The following is a 6,778-nucleotide window of genomic DNA, read 5'->3' as shown; positions in this document are numbered from 1 at the left end:
ACCCAGGAAACACTGTATTGCTGTTCATAAGTGCAGCGCTGCTTTGTTTACAATGGTAACCCAGGAAACACTGTATTGCTGTTCATAAGTGCAGCGCTGCTTTGTTTACAGCGGTAAGCAAGGAAACACTGTATCATTGCTGTTCATAAGCTCCACCTGCTGGCAGAGAGTGAATCTGCGTCTCATTCAGAGCTTCTGCTGTTTCATTCAGATGTGTTTTATGTAGTATAGTTTCACAAAACTAAAGTCAGACCATTCTGTTTTTGCTTAAAATTTTGAAATTATACAGTCTAATTTAGATTAAAAACTGCTCATGCTGCATGTATGCAGCATCTTTGTTTGGATCATGATTCAAATCCAGTGGTTGCCTCTAATTTTAAATGGAAAGAGCACAGACAAAGCAGTTTGTTCATATCAAGAGATTTCTTTTATTGTGTAACTTGTTTGATTTGGGGTTTGATTTAAAATTTCAATTTAGTTTTGTTATATTTCAATTTCACAAAGAAACATGCAGCAATAGCCTTATAAAACGACACCTTTTCATTTACTGTATAATGTCTTCAATCTCATTTTGTTAAAAAGAATCGTGAGAAAATCGAATCGTGAAATCAAAACCATGAATCGAATCGAATCGTGAGTTGAGTGAATCGTTACATCCCTAACGAGAAGACAGGAAAATGCGGAGACTCTCAATTAGGGTTGGATTTTTACGACGCGAAATCGATGCTTTTAAAATGGTACCGGTGCCTGAACCGAGAGAATGTCTTTTATTGAAAAAAACAAAAACCTTTAAATTGAACAATATATTAAAAGGTTAAAGTATACAGAAATATATAAATATAAGTAAATACAAAACACAACAAATTTACATAAGTTCACAATAAAACCTAAGCCACCTAACACTACAATTTAACACTAAATAACACTAACAGTTAATAACAGCAAAGTAGTCGGTATTCTTGGTTCAAGACATACCTTGGTTTTTAAACCAGTTTTCAGTGGTTCGATTCTGGTGGCTTGGCACATCAGAGTGTTTTTTGTGATTTGCAATTTAAAAATATGATTTTTAAAACATATAAAAAAAATCCTGTACACTGAAGTAAAACATGGATTATCATATGTATACTTCAAATTTCTTTTGAGAGAATTATTTTTCCTATTTTTTACCCAAAATAGCATGGATTGTCCATTATTTAGTGCTATAAACAAAAAAAGGTTTATCTGTGTTCTTCAAGCCATCTCTGGTATTTTCATAAATAAGTATATTTATAATCCATTGCTAAGCGACATTTTTTACAGTATAGAACATATTTTCTGCCTCATCCTAATAGCCACATCTGACCACAAAGGGAAGCATTTGACTGATGTTGTGGATTAAAAAACATGTTATAATGTTCTCTTTTGTTGGACAACATGTTTAGAAAAGCTTCTCATTACAAGTCATTACAAGGGAAGTTTAGCTTCAGGCATTTTAATTAATGTTTACATGTTTAATGTAGCTAGTGTACATTAAAGTGTAAAGCAAGTGTAATTCATGCATTCACGCGCTCCTCGAATGCTCTCATTTCCCGAGTAGAGTCTTAAGTCAGAATGTGAAAACAACATGGACACTAACGTTACTACAAAGATTTGTTGGATTTGTACAATCAGAGCTTTCCAATCAGCCTCTCGTAAAGAAGTCAGTGAAAGGTGGAGGTGGCAGTGTCATGGTCATGAGTTGGGTCTCTTACACAGATACATGGCAGGTGAATGCAAATATTCACCAGAAACTCCTTCAAAAACATGTAGTTCCTTCCCTGCAAGCATCTCCCAATCAAGACAAAGCTCCCGTCACACTGCAAAACAGATAAAGCAGTTCCCTGAAGCTGAAAACACTGAAATAATGAAATGGCTGGCCCAGAGTCCTGATCTAAACCCGACTGAAAATCTCGAGAAAGTTCTGGCTGAGAAACCCCCTACAGTTACTGAACTATGGAAGAGAGTGGAAGAAGAGTGGACCGAGATCACAGCAGCGCAGTGAGAAACTAGTGAAGTCCTGCAGATGTGCTGAAGCCACTCAAAGCAAGATCCTCTACACTTCATACTCATTTCTGACAGCTGTAACCCTCCAAAAATTTAGCTGTAATCTTCTTTCTTGCTACAGTGGTTACTGTTCTCTAATGGCGCTTTTCGTGGTACGACTCGGCTCGGCATGGCACGGCTCGGTTTGCGTTTCCACTGCAGTTCAGTACCGCTTTAGATTGGGCGGGATTATTCACGTCATTAGTTGTGCAGCCTCTACTGCCGCGACTCCTAAAAAACTTTTTCATTCCGCATCACCCCATCAAGCTCTCGCTGGATCCGCTCTTCTGCTATCAATGAGAGAAACGTCTGTTCTTCCGCAACAGGGGGAACAGCCACTTTTTGGTTGTTAAAAAAAGGTGCGCTCGTTCAAAACAGTTGCGTTCGATCCTTCGCTGGCTGTGCTGATTTAAATCTAGCGGTTCTGTTGTGTTTGTGGCGCAAGTTCAGTGACGCAGGTAGTGATGATTCTCTCCGGCCAATCCGTGATCAGCAGAGTTTACACGTCACGTTTTGGTAACGGTACGGTTCACTTGGAACCCCAACCGAGGTGGTACTAAAAAAAAGTACCAGGTACCAGGTACTGTACCCAGTGGAAAACCCCCCAAAAGTGAACCGTACCGTGCCGTACCATGCAGTGGACAAGTGCCATAATTCTGATCACTGTGCTTTCCACAAAATAAAGGTTTTTATTGAAATGCCTTGGTTATTTTGTCAAACATGTTAGTGTGACAGTGGTATGCCCACAGCTAATATTCCTTCCAATTTCGAGCGATGAAGATTAACAATATTTCAGAAAAAATCAAGTATTTATAGATGGTTCTCTAATTTTGATCTCCACTGTATAAGCAGCATTTAATGAGTTAGATATTTGAAAGGGCTCCTAGTTCAAACGAATATGGCAGCAGGTCTCTGCCAGATGCTGCCTCTGAGCAGTGGGAGTTGACCCTCCCTCACTCACTCACACACTCACACACTCACACACACACACACACACATACACACAGCAGGATAGTCTCTTTGATGAGCTCAGAGCTCTGATTTGACAGAGAATGAGGGCTTTTGCCAGGCGCTGATATGTTTGCCTTTGAAAAAGCAAACTTTAATCAAACCCATGGCATAACGTGTTTGAGCAATATATCCTTTGCTCTTTACAATAAGGTGTTTAAACTCTAAAGCTTTGCTTCTGGCCAAATACAAGTCCATAATCTATAATAACGCTTCCTCCAGTGAAAAAGTCCATCTCCTGTTGTCTCACATCAAAATCCACCCACATATTTGTTTAGAGCTGTTTTGGTTGTAAACGCTGCTTGATCTGAGCAGATTTCTCTCCTGATCGTTGGAGTTTTTCCTCTTTTCCTCACTTTCCTTTGCTTTTATATAGCTTGTAAATGCCTGTGCTCATTTTACATTCACTTTTGAATTAGCGTCAATTCACCGAACTTGTACTTGTAACAGTGATTAATAACTTTAATTGATTAACACTGACTAACACTGTTAATCAGTGTTAACTAACTTTAATTGATTAACTGATTAACACTGTTAACAGTAACAGTGATATTCCAGGTATCCTGAGAGGATGGGCAATGGAATTTATTTTATTCTCAATGGAATGTATTTTATTCTATTTCCTAAACTCCCAACAAAACGGAGCAAAATGTCCCAAAGCATTCACCCCCAATCCCAATGAAGACAAAAACGTTCGTTTTCTGGTTGTCATACTCTCATTAAGTTACAATTTTCATCTGCTCAAGCAGAACGTTAATGTCATCTTGTGCTTAGCAATGTATCTCTGGCTAAAACTAGCTAACATTAAAGTTAGTGAGTCCATACAAACCTAAATAGCGGACTGTTTTCGCGTCTTGTACAGTGTAGGTTAAAAGCACATAAACGAAGGTCTATACATTTCACTGTCTCTTCATATTAAACTGGATAAATGTACATTAATTTAATCGTACCCTGCGATACATGAACAGTGTTGATCCGGGATGTTGTTATCAGCGATCGTGACGAACGTAACATGAGGCTTCTCCCGCTTGCATTGTGATCTGTAAACCCTCACTTCCAAATTAATAGCCACAATATTTACTTTAAAATCTTTTATATATCCCTACATGGCATATTTAAGTCCCACTTGAATGGTGGTCCTTCTGTGTCCAAAATTTATCAAAAAGATATAGGGACAAGGTTTTCACACAGACAGCTCTCATTGTAAGACAGCGAGCAACTCCATTTGTCTGTCCGAGTTCGCAACAGTAACTAAGGGGGGCGGGGCTTACCGATAGGTGAATTGTATTGTATGTTAGGGTGACCATACGTGCCATTTTCCCAGGACGCGTCCTGGCCAGGATTTCTATATTGCCTAAAATATCTAGGTTTTGGCTTTGTTTGCGTGTGTAGACCGATCGGTGTATGACATCAAAATACCATACAGACGGTTCCTTATGCTTTCAAAATGCTCTCGAGGTATTTTGATGTCATACACCGATTGGACCATACGCGTCCTGGGAAAATAGCACGTATGGTCACCCTATTGTATGTTCTCTAACTGAACTAAATGATTTTTATTACAATAAAAAAAACTAAAACGACAGTGGGGTGGGGGGGGTCGGTGCCACAGTGGGCCAGGGATGTAACCGGTGTTGCGGCTTAACACCGGTAACAACACCGACTATCACAGCAAGTCTAGTCTGAAACAGTGGACAGGCCAGAAATTTTAAATTGAGTGGACCTGGGTAACATAGGGTGGACCTCATCATTTTACAATAGCCTACATGAGATAAAAATAAGGATGCAAATTTCGTGTGATTTTTGTGATCGGAACGACTTTGTATGTATGATGGCCAGTTTTTCCTCTGTGACTATTTACAAAGTCGGTGAGTGTATGATGCCTAGTGTTTTAAAATCTGTTCAGATTTTAAAAGTAGTGTATTCCAGCATGGAACAGATTTTAAAACGCTAGTCATTATACACTTACTGACTTCGTAAACAGTCACAAAGGAAAAACTGGGCATACACTAAACGCCTGAGGATCACACACTATCATTCCGATCACAACAAACTCATGCAGAAGTGTGCGCCTTGTTGCAGATGCATGACAAATGAAAACAATGTGTGGTTCAAAATCGGCTGAAAATATCAAACATGTTTGATCTCCTCTGCCTGGATGGAATCAAAGTCTGAAGCTATTTTCTATTAAATCTGTCGACTCAAATCTGCAGACTGGCTCTGACTTTCAGCAAATATTGCGTGAACTTCTCCAGACTGTAAATCGGGGTAAAAGTTGTGTAGTGTATTCCAGCCTTTAGAGTGACATTACATACTGCTTTGAACATCTAAGATCCGATCGCATTGCGATGATGATGATGCTGTGTTTTCCAACGTCATTTGTAATCGTTGGGAAGTTCAACCAGTAGAAACTGGATCTCAGGTATGACGGATGGGACGGTGACTAAAGACCAATCAGGGACTGTTTTACAGCAGGAGCACGCTTGGATTGGATTGATCGCTTATATTGACAGCTCTTGCGTTCACAACAGAAAAGAAGCGCAAAACTGGAAGATCAGTGCTCATCCACCAGGATCTTATTACTACTTAATTATTTTTTTTCTTTTACTTGTTCACACATGCAAGTTATTTGTATGTTCATGTATTTCAGCAATTAATGTAATGTATGCAGGATTTTTCTTCTTCCCTTATTTGATTGGGTGGGCCAGCCGTCAATCTGAGTGGGCCAGTGCCACCCTGGCCCTTATGTAGCCTTGCCACTGGTCTGAAAGTGAGCATATTTAAATTTTTGGGGTGACTATTCTTTTAAGCAAGTAAAATAATAAATATGTGTCAGTTTAACACAAAGACGTTACAGAGACAGTAATTTATTGGATCACTGTTACACCACAATAAAAGATGCATATCACTCTGTCCCATGGGCAGCTTTGGGGCTCTCTGATCACTGCCTGGTTCATCTTATACCGACCTACAGGCAGAAGCTGAAATCAGCTAAACCTGTAATAAGGACTGTAAAAAGATGGACTAATGAAGCAGAGCGGGATTTACAAGCCTGCTTCGACTGCACTGATTGGAGTATTTTTGAAGCTGCAGCCACTGATCTGGACGAGATTACAGAGACTGTAACTTCATACATCAGTTTCTGTGAGGATATGTGCATTCCTACCAGAACATTCTTATCATTCACACTGATTGGATTGTTTTTGAAGCTGCTGCCACCGATCTGGACGAGCTCACAGAGACTGTAACTTCATATATCAATTTCTGTGAGGATATGTGCATCCCCACCAGGACATTCTTATCATACAATAATGATAAACCGTGGTTTCCTGGGAAACTCAAACAGCTTTGTCATGCCAAAGAGGATGCTTACAGAAGTGGGGATAAAATCTTGTATAACCAGAAACAGACTAACAAAGGAGATCAGGGTGGCTAAAAACTACTCTGAAAAGCCCGTTTCCAGCCAATGACCCGGCATCAGTCTGGACAGGCCTGATGAACATCACTAAGTAGTGAAGTGACATGTGGCCAAGTATGGTGACCCATACTCGGAATTTGTGTGCTGCATTTAACCCATCCAAGTGCACACACACAATAGTGAACACACACCCGGAGCAGTGGGCAGCCATATTGCTGCGGCGCCCGGGGAGCAGTTGGGGGTTTGGTTCTTGCTCAAGGGTCTCACCTCAGTCATGGTATTGAGGGTGGA

The sequence above is a fragment of the Sinocyclocheilus anshuiensis genome, unplaced genomic scaffold (genome assembly GCF_001515605.1).
Source record: "Sinocyclocheilus anshuiensis isolate Anshui unplaced genomic scaffold, SAMN03320099.WGS_v1.1 scaffold1107, whole genome shotgun sequence".
NCBI classification, from domain to species: Eukaryota; Metazoa; Chordata; class Actinopteri; order Cypriniformes; family Cyprinidae; genus Sinocyclocheilus; species Sinocyclocheilus anshuiensis.
Note: the sequence above shows the minus strand (reverse complement) of the source record.